The following is a 15026-nucleotide window of genomic DNA, read 5'->3' on the forward strand; positions in this document are numbered from 1 at the left end:
TTAGGAGGCAGCTGTTGTTGTTTTGTGTGGTCACTGCTGTGGTGTGGGCGCCTGGCATGGCCTTCATTGTGAACATGATCGGGGCTGAATGTTGCCTCTGATGCTGATCGTCTGTGTCACAGGGACGTGGGTCTCAGGGCTACGGCTGCTGCTCTGACAAATCTGGGGGGTAAAAAAAAGCACACAGACTTTCGCAATGGGATGAACACATCAAGCCATGAGCAGAGGTGGGCAGTATGGCCGGAAAGTGTGCTCAAGAAGGCCCAAGATGATGGGAAAAATGATTCAAAGTTGTAAGAATTGCCTAAGTAAGAAGTACAAACTAGTGATTTGAACGCAACGTTGGATCATTTTAAGAATCTTTGGGTCAAATGCAAAATGGACTGTAACTGCCAAAACAACACCAAAAACAAGAAAAAAGATGCTTGACGTCATGTTTTGCTTTTCTTTATATCAGTAAGAACCCGTTTTAGCCGAGACATTAAAGTTAAGGGTGGTCATTCCGAGAATTGATCTAAGGTGAAATGTTCCGTGATCTGGATAAAAATGCTTGAAGTGCATATGACACATTTGGCACAATTTTTGCTTAAACATAGTTAACTTGATTATTATATTTAAGATTATGGTAAAGATTGTACACAGCACTCTTTAGTTTGGCCATTTGTGTGATGTTTATAGTTTCACTTCCTTATTGGACATCGACAGGAAGTGACATAGAAGAAGGTAAACGGTTTTAAACTGTTGCCGTGCCAACCATGTGAAGTCAATGGGAAATGAGTCAAACTGTTATGGACCTACCTTCTTCTATGTCACTTCCTGTCTGCAGCTTAATTCAATTAAAAATAACTTTTCGGCCCAATATTTCTTCATTAAAATTGCTGGTTCACTGAAATCTAAATAAGTCATATTGTCTTTAACGGTCCACATGTTGCCCGCAGGTCATAGTTTTCCCACTCCTGATATAGTGAGAAAAACTGGATCTATTACTGGACAATGGTGTATATATAATGTCTAGGTTTATACTGTAGATATAGATTTAGCTGGAGTCCCTGTTTGACCCACTTTGACTGTGCTCTCTTACGGCAACAGGTGAAGGAGGAGTGTGTGTGTGTGTGTGGGGGGGCTTCCCTGGATGTCATCTGTGTCATTGGCCCCTGTTCAGAGGCAGCGTTCAGGACCCGGGGAGAGCAGCTGGCAACACGCCCGATCTACAACAAGTGAGCTGTCCTATCACTGACATCAAGTAAGCCCCAAGATGTCATGTCTTCATCTTGCGAGAGTTCAATCCTGCTTTCAGAGTGGATCAGGCTCTGTGTCGCCGGAGAGAGGCTGTGCAGATCTGTGCGGTGGGTCATACTTCCTCCGGGAATTGAAATAGTCCACGGGATGCCCACACACATAGAATAAGAATTTGGGTTATACATGAAGGTCTGTGTATTATTTGCTTTTTCCTATTTCAAAAACAGCTCTCAGTCTAATTCTGGAATAATTGCAATTTATTATTTTACCAAAAAATTGTGCGGCCCTATTTTACAAGTATGTTTTTCTTTTCCTGTTTCCAGACAGGAACTTTAAAGCTCCTCGCCTGCAGTCCATCATGTGGTGAGTACTACTACGCCACAGCATCTGCCACACGCACAACACACACAACAAACTGTACAAATGTGTGTGGAAGCAACTACACCAAAATTAAATAAATTAGGAGAAAAAGTGGAGCTAACAGATTGTGGAACATTAACATTATTCTAAATTCATTTATTTTGAGACAAAGCGTTAGTTATTTTTCTATGTAAAATAATGGATATCGCATGAATAATAGCTCCGTCTTTACATGAGGGAAACATATTTTATCATATCTGATATATTACAATATAAGCATTGACAGACCATTAGCTTTTAAGAATGACCTGTTCGTTTCCTCTTCTCCGTTCCCTCCCTTTCTCTGCCCCCGAGCTACTTGACTTGTTCTACTTGACTCCTGAACCATTTTAATATCAGGCTGCCATGGGTTTCCTTCCTGTAAAGCCAGCGCCTCTATATTTCTGTCTGCGCTCTCTCAGAGCAGCAGATAAATGCGAGGGGTGCAAGGCATGATCTTGGCATTCTCTATCAGCGTATTTGTATAGAACTGGTGACCTGCTCGAGCTGTTAATGACCCTTTTACACACAGAGGATAAGCAAAGAGGAGTGGAGGTGATATATTTGAGGACTGTCATGGTTTTATTTGTGCATACTACAGCTGCACGGTTTAAGAAGAATACCAAATCGTTTATATATTGGTGATAGTGGTTAAGGCTTCTGCACATACAGCGAATCACTGTTCTGTCGTCAGACTCACGGGTTCATGTCCCGCCTCTGAAAATGCTCCCCACTCCTTCACCACCTTTCATGCTGTGCTGTCCGGTCACATAAAACCAATATTTAGTCCACAGTGCAGATTTTAAACACAGTCCTGGATTCAAGAATCACATGCATTTCTGAACATTGTAGAGGTCTAAACTACGGTGGTTTTACACAGACTCAGACGTCTCGGCGACAGGGTATTTTGTTGTTTGCATGAGATGCTATACTACGACGGAAATAACTGCTTTCTATGCGATTTGCCAAATAGTTTTATTTGAGCAGTTAACATTTTACTCTTTCTCCAAAATTTCACAATCCTACGGTTTATGGGAGCTCAAAGGGTAGACTGAAGCAAGAAGCTTTTAAGTGCCTACCCCTTGTTCATGTAAATTACATTTGCATTTCATGATGTTACAGTAAGACATTACGTTTACATTTACATCAGATAAACAATCCTTCCTGAGTTTTCTGTGTCAGTTTCAAAACACAACTATATACCTGGACATGTTTGTGAGTTAACTTTCATCCTAATGTAGTTACAATTGTCAACATACAATTAACAGACTTCGCTTACAATTTGTAGCACTGGCAAACAAAGAGGTTTTAGCTGCATTTCACATCTTTTTCACGGCATGCTAATAATAATTAGTATTATTATAATTAATAGTTATTGTTATTGATCATAATAATTATCCTCCTTGTCATTATCAATGAATGAATATCCGATTTCATATTATACAGGCACATTGGCCTTGTTGTTATTACTTTACACTATTTATTATTAGTGATTTTGATTTGATTGCAATTCATTTTGGGCCATGCTATGTACAAAACAAACCGCTATGTGTGGCTTATGAGGGACTGGGTTACACTAATATATTCTTTATAATATATTACTCTCAAATATTTTATTATTTCTGTCACATGTTCGACATTAAGAAGGTTGGCAAAGAAGACTTGTTGTGAATCATATCAGGTTAAGTGTCGCTATATCACATTTTGTTTTATTTTCCTATGGCTTTTCTGCCCTTACATGCCGTTTCCTTGTTTTAGTGCAAAAATACAACAGCTAGTTAGCAGTTCATATTAATCACTTTTGATATTACATCAATAAAGCAGCCCAACGGAAAAATGGCAATTAAGCGTTTATTGGCCAAACGTGATCGTTGTTGTCAGAGGTCAGGCTCTGACATCGGTGATAGGCTGTGGGTGTATTCGCAGAGAGAGACACACATGCCCGGTTTGCATTCAAGTGAATTCCAAGTTGTGATAAACAGCCTCTATAAAAGCTGCAGTAAACCTCTTCCACCACCGACTCTTCACTGCTTACTCACCGAGGAGCGAACAATGCTATATATTAATTAAGGGTCTCAGAAACAATAATAGCGCAGATAAAGTCCTCCCTCTTTGTCCGAGGTATTCTGCGTCAGATGACATTAGGAGGTAGGAGGCATGGGTGAGGTGATAGGAAAGGAGGAATGAGGAGGAGGAGGAGGGGATGAGGACAGATAGAGCTTCTGCCTGGAATGTAATCTCCCTGATGTTACATGGTGCAGCCTAAACTGATAAATTGCAGATTAAATGGCGGCCACACTCCACTTCACCCTACAGCCTGCACCACACCCCCTTAGTTCCGCGCGGCTCTGCTATTCACTGCCTTCTTGGCCTGTCAATTCTGCCTAATCGTGAGAGGCACTAAAACACCAGGTCTTGACAGAGCCAGATCAAGAATGATGAACATCTCTCAATGGCAAAAGACTCGTGCTCCTAACTCTACTAGAAGGCTCGCATCACTTATGCAGAAATCAGCAGCGCGCCGGCATCTAGGAATTATGCCCGCTGACAGGAGATGCATGAGGTACGCATTGTGCGGTTAGAGCAGCCTTGACAACTTATAGTTAACTGCAGCGACGGCGACCCCGAACACAAAGGATGCAGCGGCTTATTAATGACAGAGCATCCATGTCAATAATCTCTGCTTTTGGGTCCTGTCCAGAGGCATGCATCTTACCACACACAATGCGTTCGTGCACTGGCCACTGAACATAGGGGCGACTAGAAGATATTATTTATTATTTTCAAAAAGGTTTTATAGCTCGACTTGGATTGGCTTGTTTGTGATGTGGTTGTTTTGACTGTGGTTTGAAGGAAGTCATTTTTAGGGATGCAAAATTAATTACAATAGAATCAAAAATTTCATCTTTAATGGTCGCAATTAGTGAATCACAGGGGCTGCTTTATGTATCATTGAGGGTCATTGGTATAATATCATTGCCATTGGTAGGAGGCACATTATTAGATGATTATATAGCAAGAAATTCATTTGTGCTGGAGGCCTTGGTGCTTTTTTACTTGTAATTTCACATATTTTTTGTAATCTCTCTCATGTTGTGCAATGACTCCACAAGAGCCACACTTTTTTCCTCCGCGCAGTTTTACAGCTGGTCACAAGGCGGTAAAATGGTTTCTCTAATCAGTATATGAATGTGTGCTGAAGATCTTGCCTGGCCTGCCAAACGACATGCTTTTTCAAAAACATGTAGTCCGGGAGCGAGCGTGATCTCGGTGGGCGTGATTGACAGACGGGATCAGCCAATTAGAGAAACGCTGGATATAACGCCGGAACAAGCTGCAGGAAGCCTTTTCAAAAATGTTTTCACGAGAAATGCTTCCGGTTTTAGGGATATTATATTTTCCAAACAGACGAAAAAGCAGAAGAAAACAATGTATCAGTCGCCGCGCCGCCATCTTTAATGTTCTGGAAGAGAGCGGTGACAGCTTCCGTCTCTTGGTGGATGAACTCCCGCCTCTCGGTCCGTGGGTGGTTCGATAGTGGTAAAATCGGGGAATGATTGGCTGTGAGCTTTTGAACAGAAAGGATGAGCGTCTGGCTGGCCAGGCAACTGAAGATCCATGAAGAAATTCAGGCGAAATTACTATTGTTCCAGCCTTACTACATATGAAATTCAGAATTAATAAATGCTGTGTCTATTTATTTTTTAAGATTATTCATGACATCACTGGACTTTATTCACAAACGAAATACCTTGTGCCTCTCGATCTGCTTCTAGAGGAGAATGCTGCATCTCAAAATGCAAATGCCAGTTCAGCCTTCTCTGTAACTTTTCAGTGAGTCTCATGACCAACAGAGGTTATAGCATGTATTCAAAACTTCTGCGTGCTTAAGTAAGGAATGACTACTTGGAGCATCAAGTTTGTACTCAAAATAACTGTGATGAGTGAGTGAGTGAGTGTGTGTATTTGCTTGCTAAAAGACGCATGTTCTGCATGTGTGTTAAAAATAGTGGGAATAACCTAGTAGTGTTTTAACCACATATGAATACAGTTACCAACATAAAATGACAGAATGCTTCTACATTATAAATAATGCTTTAATGATAATGTATAAATGCATGTTCACGTATCCATGTACACTTAAAATTATGAACCTATCCTGGGACTGCAGTTGGGACGTTGCATCTTTTAGTAAAACCTGGTTCAATGCATTTTTCCTTTGTGGTAAATATTTTTGTACAACGCCCCGTATAAATAAAAAAAACATACCATATCGTAAACAAATCGGTCACTTTTGATTCCTTTGCTCTGCATTGTGTCCAAGGCTATGCATTGGAAAGCTCCATTCTCCCTTAATAATGCTTGAAGAAATGAAATATAAATAGTATACACCCGTATTTAATAATTTATTTGTTGTTTTTTTATATTAAGTCTGCCAAGGGAGGGCTCTCTTTCATCTACGCACACGTACAAAGAAATAAGTCATTAAACGCCTAACCGCATGTTGCTGATGTTGTCTATGGAAATATTTGTAATGTATATTCTAATTTTTCAGAATAAATTAGGCAGAGATGCATTTCCATGTAAATTTATTCAAGGCGAAAGGGAAGAGGAGTGTGGGGGGCGCGGTAAGAACTGCCAGATTATGCATAATTGTAGTATTGTAGACCTCATTTCTACATCTAGCTCCGTATTGTGTGGTCATTAAAATCTAAAGTAATGGCAACCTCACAGCTTCTCTGTTCTAATTGCCCCCTTCCATACAATTGGCTTCTGCAGACAATATGATGAAGTGTGCTGTAGGATGTGTTAATAAGATGGCCTTTCAAAGCGGGGAGGACAGTCGTTTGGTAGTTGCACAGTATACAAGCCAGACTGACTCGGCTCACTCACTGTCTTGTCGAAACCGTTCACCTTTTTTGCCGTTTGATGCCTTTGAGGACGCGGCGTTGACGTATCGGGAGAAAACTGGGATTTCAGCTTGTCTCTCCTCATCTCGATGTGCACGGAAATCAAAGGGCGCAAAAAAGGCTCATTAATAAAGAGACATGCCTCTAATCCACTCAGCGGTCGGGGAGAAAATTTGTAATCAAATGCAACACGTTACCTAATTGCGTTCCTGCATCTGGAGTACGGTGCTCTGTGCACGTCAGGTTTCTCCGTCTAAAAACATAGCCATGTGCAGTGTATCAGGGTAAAAAACGTAATTGGAACAAAAGTGGGAAACCCATGAGCGTAAACCTCTGCTCAGGCTTTCATTCAGTTGTGATCGTAGATTTACTCATCAGGCTGGACTCAAACAGCATTTAAGAGAGTTCGGGGGTAAATCCTCTCCCCAAAAGCAAATTGGCCACTTTGACCCCAGTGTGAATGTGTAAGTTAATACAACAAATCCATAACGATTGACCGAATAATCCTATTAAAATACATGGATTGTAAATATCAATACGTTACTTAATTTGTACTTTTTGTGTGCACTTTGAAAGGGTCTTTATCACGCAAAATCAAGTTTTTGAGCTATATTTTATTGTTATACATTCATGAAAAACATTCCTGGAGTATTGTTTTGTTTCATTTGCGTAGGTTTCAGACATCCTGCTGCATATTCTGCCTCGTCTGCGCTCAAAACACCAGTCCACACTTCGATATACATCACACAAGTGGTTAATGCCCGGTGTACATTGCAAAAATATGTTTGTCTTTGTCTACAATGTGACATCTAAGATTTTTAGATAGTAGCCTATGACCAAAGTCGATCGTAGCGACTTCATGGTTCCAGACGGCGTGTGTTTACCTGAGCCAAGTGCCGCTGCTAGTAGTGTTTATTTGCACAAAAAAAGCAAGGATAGTAATATGTGGAGTTGGTTCATGCCTGGCCTGTGTTGCATGTGATAACGGTGGCCCGGTGTTGTATTTTGGTGACGAGACACTTGTCAGAGCTCTTAGTTGCATTGAGAGGAGACTCACTCTGCCCCTGGCGTTCCTGCCTGATGTCGGTCGCAGCTTGTCTTTGGTCGTACAGCGGTTCTAGATCTTGTGCCTGGCGCAAGGACAGCGCAAACTCTAAACGTGATGGTTATCTTACGAGTGGCGCTACTGTGGCGCTGTGTGCCTGCGCCACTTGCGAGAGGGCATCGATTAGAAAAACAGAAGAGGTCGACTTAGGCGTAATTTATTACAAGCACATTCATTTCCTCGTCTACATCGCGCTGCCTTGTGTTCTTCATTTTTAAACTTCTTCAATACAGAGTTTCAAAATGTTAAATTTACGTATTTTCCTCCCCTACATGTTCCAGCAATGTCCTCATGTGTAGAATGAGCCCAACCTATTCACCACCACTGCCTCAAAAATCCTACACCGTCACTCAAAAAGTTGTTGCACAAGCTTAATATAGAAGCTGCAGTTACGCAAAAGACCCCCCCAAAAAAACCCATCGTGAGCTAAACAATGTTCATGTCCCGAGAGAAAAAGATGTCGCCTACAGCCAGTCCCGTTTTGGCGCGGGTCGGCACTCGCCCGGCCGTAATTGCGTTAACGTAACCAAAACAAAAGCACATGTCCTCGCTCCAACAATTGGCTTTCTCTCCTCCTCAAAATGGAACAGATTCTCTTAAAACACTAGGATCCAAACAATTATCTTCTTTGTGTTTAATGGCAGTTGGCAATCAGTTTAAAAGTCGCATTACCGCCTGTGACAAGTAATCAGATTTCGCATCTAAACGATTAATTTGCCATTTCCCCATTGCTGACGTCATAACGCCGGATTTTTCACTCCGGCGTCAGTGCAGTTCTATACGTTACAAAGAACAACATGAATGCTTCTCAAAAACTCTCAATTGAGACCAGAAAGCAGCCCACGAGGAGAGGGAGATCAATCTTTGTGATGATGTGTGAAAAGGCCAAGCTCCGCGCCCAGCATGTACTCTTCCTCATTACCTTTCATTTGGCGGCGGATCGTCCTCGGCTCGATACAGAATAAACAGTGAGTACAGTGAGCCCCTGGACGTATTTACAAAACCCTCACTGCCTTACCCCAGCAGCATTAGACCCGGTTATTATAAAGTGCCCCCCCTGTGGACTTTTTGTGCACATTAAGACTCGGTGGTTGGACTCATCATCGGTGGGATTTTCTGTACCCCCCCTTCTCCCATGACGCCTTGTCCCACCCAAAACCTCCTCTCCCAACGTTTAGCCGTGCTCCATCTCCACATCCTTAAAAGCAGAAATTAATGACAAGCACAAAGCCGCTCATTTATAATTGCTTCATTATACTGTTATGTTCTCCTGACAATAATGGTGCTGCTGGTGTTTTTCTAATTATATGGCACTTTTTTTCTTTTTTTTTTTCTTCCTTTGCTCGTTATCAAGGACTTCAGGTAATTGTGGGGAAAATAATGACTGCCTGGCCGTTCTCTCATGGATAGCACATCACAACAGTCTGGCGGTGCAGCCCAGAGCCCTATCAAGGAGGCTGCGGGCTTGTGTTTCCAGCCTGACTCCGTTTACACTGCAGTGGCTCAAGCGGCTCTAATGAGCAACTTGTATTCACCGCCGCTTTATGACAGGACAGTTTTGCCGAAGAGGACCAGAAATGACTCAAAATAAGGAAATGCTCTTTTCAAGATATATTTTATAGAGAGTAATATCCCGAAGTTTAAATATGTGCATTTATTCACTATTGAATCTAGATTGCAATTTAAAAGGCTGCAACTTGCAAATCATTAACTGCAATTATTTAGATCCTGTCTTTATACGGTCACATTAGGTTTTAAAGGGATATTTCAGGATTTTTGACACAGGGCCTCATTTCCTAGTTATCCAGAGTGTTGTTGATTTCTGGAGATTTTTAAAAAAAAAAATTTAATTCATGCAGTCCTTATATTTATTAAGAGTTTAGTGACACTAGGCTAGTGCTAGGCTAGTGCATGTCTATGGTAACTAGTACCTTGCATTAAAAAACAGTCTGACCCAAGCACAGTGCACCTGAGGCAAATCACTTATAACACCACTGACATAAATGTATTGACTGAATAATTTTTGAAATATAACCATTTTGCATTTAAAAGAACTTATATTTGAGCAGCATCAGCTTCCTGGTCGTAAGCTACGCAGCGGCGGAGTGATCTGCTAGGTTACTGGATCTACAGTAGTTTACCTGCGGCCGGCATTAGTACACGTGGAATTCACAAAGGAGCTTTCTACAAATCAGATATGGCAACGTTTGACTACCCAATGATTATGAAGATGTTTTTAATGCAGGCTACTAGTTACCATATACATGTGCTAGCCTAGCACCATTAAACTCTTCAAATATAAGGACTGCATGAATTTAAATAATATATATATCTCCAGAAATCAGGCAAAAATCCTGAACCCTTAGAAAGACAATACAAAACAAAACATGTTCTGAAATACATGTGCAATAACAATTCAGTCATCTCTCAAATGTTACTGCTCTTGGACTTCATAAAATGCGGGAGATGAACTGTGTTATTTTTTATTTAATACACAATACACAATGATAATCAAGTTACAGTTACCACTCCTAAAACTGAACTTTGAGATGGTTGTAGTCTTCCCTTTTACGTAAATACACACTTCTTGTTTGTATTTACAGTCTACCCACTTCTTAGTGATTTTGTGTCTGTTCATCTGTGGCCCTAAACACAGCCACATCCCCCGAGGCATGTGTTGTGGAAAGTGCCGCACATTGTTTGACTGTTAGAGGGCAGGGCTGCGGTGTCAATGGAAATATTACATGTCAAATGGTGTGAAACATGAAGCCCATGCATCACACCGCGTTGTGTACGTCTCAAATGAGGAGGCTGCGATTTGATTTGCTGTTGGGGACGATAACATCACTAATAATGCTGTCTGTGTGCGGAGATTTCATTCAACTGCAGGGAGATTAGTGATTTGCATTTAATACCCGGTGTGCTCCGCTGTTCCCCTTTCATGCAACGGTGCCGGATATGGATGATGACATTATATTAATTAAAGCACATTATGGACAGAGGACGCCATGCTATTTGCTAGCATGTGTAATGGCGGCCAACACTGTTATTTCTATTTGAAGAATGCATCCAAGTGTGAAATAATAATACTCCCTCCAGGAATACCATTGTCGTATTTTACTCGACAGAATAAAGCGAGGCAACATAATAAAAATGAACTCTCACTCTTCATTTCCATCTTTCTCCCTTTGTTTTTTTAAAATATTTAATTCTGCTATTGCAGCATCCAGCACCATTGCTGTCTGAAAACCTCAGAGGCGGACTTAATTAGTTGCTAAGAGAAAGCTGCCAGTGGTGGGGGGGCTGAGAGAGCGGGGCACATTTGAGTTTGCTCTGAACTTTGCTAATTATCAGGTAGGATGTAATTTCCTCCATTCCCACGAGGCACCACACAGCGCGCTGCACCAACTAAAAGGAAAGAAACAAAGCTTAGCCCAGAAAAGTATGAAATCCCTTTGTTACAATTCCTTCTCCCAGATCTCCAAGAGTTATTTTTTCCCCGTCGCTCCTGGAGGTGTGATTATAGTCTAATGCGGTGACACAATGCTACCTGGGAGGATGTGGGAGAGCGCGGTTGTGATGGCGGACAGGTGGAAACCGTGCACTATAGATAGATGAAGCCACAATGCCCCTAATATTCAGTAAAGACGGGGCTATTTTTTTTTGTCCATTGTCAATTTACACATACAACATCACATGGAGCTCTGCTGTGGATTCCCAACTGTGAGGCCCACCCATTGGCCGTCTGATTGGGTTACGTCCTGCTACTGTGTCGAGTGAACAGCAACGCTCAACTCGTCAAAGTACCTGTCAGTTATTGATTTATTTTTGGGGAAAACTCTGGTTTAGAAACTCCTTCTCAGAGCGTTACATTACGTGGACTTACGTGTAGAGGATGTGTCTGTGTAGTGGTAAACAACACTTTAAAAAATATAATATTAATTCATGTTCCAAGCCTGGATAAATAGAGACTGTAAAAAAAAACTATGCAAAAATAACTCCTGAATAATGAATGACTGTGGTGACCCTTGAGAGATAGGTTGCTGATGAAAGCGACTTTGTTTATGATTGCTACAAAGTCACCACAGTGGTCTCTTTGGGATTTTTAGTTTTAGTTAGTCTCTCAGGGAAAAGTTGTCGGCGAGGCTTCTGATGTGCTCTGTACCCATAAAGTTGGCTGATGGAGTTTGCTTCGTATTGCAAACTTGATGCAATGTCTCTTTGAGTCCCTCCGTAACACTGTGGAGAAGAGCAGTGGTAAGAGCCAGCCCTGGTGTATCATTTATATCCAGTGATGTGTGAGCAGTGACAGCCACTGTGTTTAGCAGGTTCCTATCCCACATGCATCACATTATGATGCTGAAGTGGCTCAGACGAAGGAGGAGGTGGAATTGCCGTTGACCTGAGTGAGCTAAAATGACACAGATTCAGACAAATAGAGCAGGAGCTCAGCGCTAAAGCAAGATGGATGTGCAGTGGCAGCACATCTGCACATGCTCTGCCTCTTTCTCCTCACTGTGTGCTTTTGCTTAAAAACTTCTCCCACTGCTTCTGATGCCGTCGTCTACCATACACCATTTTAAAAAAAAATTACGCAACTGCTTGAAAACCCGTGCACCCAGAGATACACAGAAGTTTCTTTAACTGCAAACAACTCACTGTTAAGTTCTGGGAATGCTCGCAGAGATCTCTCCTTGTTGTGAAATGTCAGTATGAAGTTTTCAGAGCAGCTTTTACAAGCTCCCAGTCTAAATGTTGGCAGTCCGTGTGTGTCTGCTTGTGTGTGTGAGTGCATCTCCATGGTTGCAGCGTCTAATATGCACGCCTCAGTGCATTGAGAAAAGAGACTAGTTCTTCCTCACTTGGTTTAATTGTCCCTCAGAGACCTGTGCAATTGGAATCTAAGTGGAATACCAGTCTATTCTGCACAGCCCCTACACCCTCATTGTGCTCTCTCCATGGAGCGGCCGTTTTCGGAGACTCTTGATTTGGCCCTGTCTTTATTTCATCAGGCGTCTTGTGGGCGCGCTCCTTTCGCCTCGCTCCGTGTTGCTCCAGCAGCAGAGCGTTCGGCTTTATTAACCCCCCTAAGCAAGAAGTACCTAAGGGAGGTCAAAGACTGGTCGTTAAAAATCTATTGTGACTTGTCTGAAAAATGAATAAATGAGCACATTATTCCGGGCTGGCTGCGCTGTTTGTCTAATCAAGTGCAGGAGCGGGCAAAGTCAACCAGGGTTGACATGCACATTTTATTTAAGTTTTTGTCTGTCAGAGGAGTTTAAACGTGTAATGAACAAAGGAGTGGTGATTTGAAATATAATCCCATTACACTGATGAAATTACAAAGACGACGCGAGTTCACAAATCACGCTCATTGTTTTCTATCATGAGCGATGCCCCTGTTGAGGTTGTGGCGAGAGTAGGAAGGGCAGAGCGTGAATGAATAGTGACAGCACTGTAAAGGGAATTGGGATGCAGCGCAGTCTCAGGCTCAGTGCACTCCTGACTAAAGCGACCAGGAAGTGCACTGTTTGTAAAAGGGCTTTGGACTGGCTCCTGCTGCAGGACCACATGACGACTGCCATAGGTTCAACATGTCTCAACACACAGTTTTAAAAAGTTTGATATGAATATCATATTTTTCTATTTGGTAAACACTGCACTACTGAAATTATATCTTTCTTTATTTTGTAACTAATGCTGCACTCATGTGGACGGGGGAACTCGTTTTCCAGAGTTGTGACATCATTGCCCCAGGTGGTTTATGTACCTGTGCTTTTTATGTTTTTTTTTTTTTGACGAATAAAAACATCTTTTATCTTTGATTAGCGCTTAGCTTAGCTAGTTATTTAAATGTGTTGTTAGCATCTCAAAAGCTAACCGGTAGTTTGTGAGTTTAAAAAAATGTCACGTATCGTTTTACTATATTCGTAATAAACTGAACTGAACTGAACTGAATGTACTTTTTGCTTGCATTGATGTCGGGCATTTCACTCAGCAGCTAACGCTAAACTAAAAAAGGTATTTGATGAACTAAAAAGCTTACTTTAGACGATAAAAGAACAAATCAGCTGATTTCCACAGTTGGGTGCAGAAGTCAGGAAGTTCGCCTTGACCCGAGTTTCCCAGTCGTTGTCCAGTTGAACGCGGCATAATTCACTCTTGGACGTTTTTTGGAGAATATGGATTATTGACACATATAAACGGATATATTTTGTGCCCATCGTTGATTGATAAATTGGTTTGTGTACTGAAGCAACCTTTGATATCCTTTGACAAGGAGGCCGTTAGTAATCAGGCCTGTGACTCTGAAAAAGTTGCACTTTAACTCGATGTAAAAAAAATATATATTGCAGAAACTTCTATTTTAGTTTTCTACAGCTTTAATTGGAAGCCTCACATGCCCCTTAAACAACATCATCTGAAGCTAATAAGACTTAAAAAGTACATCTGGCTTGAAAATGCTTACCATTTTTAACACTAATGAACTGAGGCGTGCAGTGGAGATGGCCGAGCGGCGGGGAGATGTACGGCATATTCTGGAGAATTCCCCCGCTGCTCAGGAGCTCATAAAACACATTCGCAGACAGGAACTTGTATCTGGTTATTCCTGTTTAATTGGAGGCACTGAGTGATGCAAACTAGATTTTAATGCCCTCCCCTGCTGCCTAACTACAAGTAGCATCAGTGTTGCCACCACTTCTCTTCCATCCATCCTCACTGAAATGACCAAACAGACTGCTAATAATGTCGGACAAAACTCCCCGCTAAATGCACCTACGAAACATGCTGTTTTGAGATGCTAAATGCACATAGTTTACACTGTTTTGCCTTACATGCCCAACGTCTCAGCCAGTATGTGTCTTTGTGAAAGTGAGCATTACTGTTATCTCCAGCAGCTTCACTGCTGCTGTCTAGGACATTAGGGGCCTCTGCGTTGCTACCATACATAGCAAACTCAAAACCAACCAGAGGTCCATAGAGGGAGTGTGTTCTTACAAGACAATTAGTACTGTCAAACAACATAGATTAGATAAGAGAGGGACAGTCAGACCGTCCAATCAAAGAAATCTAATCCATATCCCCTGCAAAAAGATTCCATCCACTCAAACACAGATAAATCTCAAACATGCTGTACTCAATGTCAGATCGCTAAAAAACAAGTCCTTTTTAATAAATAGTTTTATTTCCTCTTATAATCTAGATTTTATGTTTTTAACTGAAACATGGCTAGACAAAAACACTGGTAATGCAGTTTTGATTGAGTGTAGTCCATCTCACTTCAATTTTGTGTCTGAAACACGCCAAAACCAGAGGGGTGGGGGTGTTTGTGCCATATTCAGGGACAATTTACTCCTGCAAAAATTGTCATT

Source organism: Gobius niger, assembly GCF_951799975.1.
Source record: "Gobius niger genome assembly, chromosome: 1".
NCBI classification, from domain to species: Eukaryota; Metazoa; Chordata; class Actinopteri; order Gobiiformes; family Gobiidae; genus Gobius; species Gobius niger.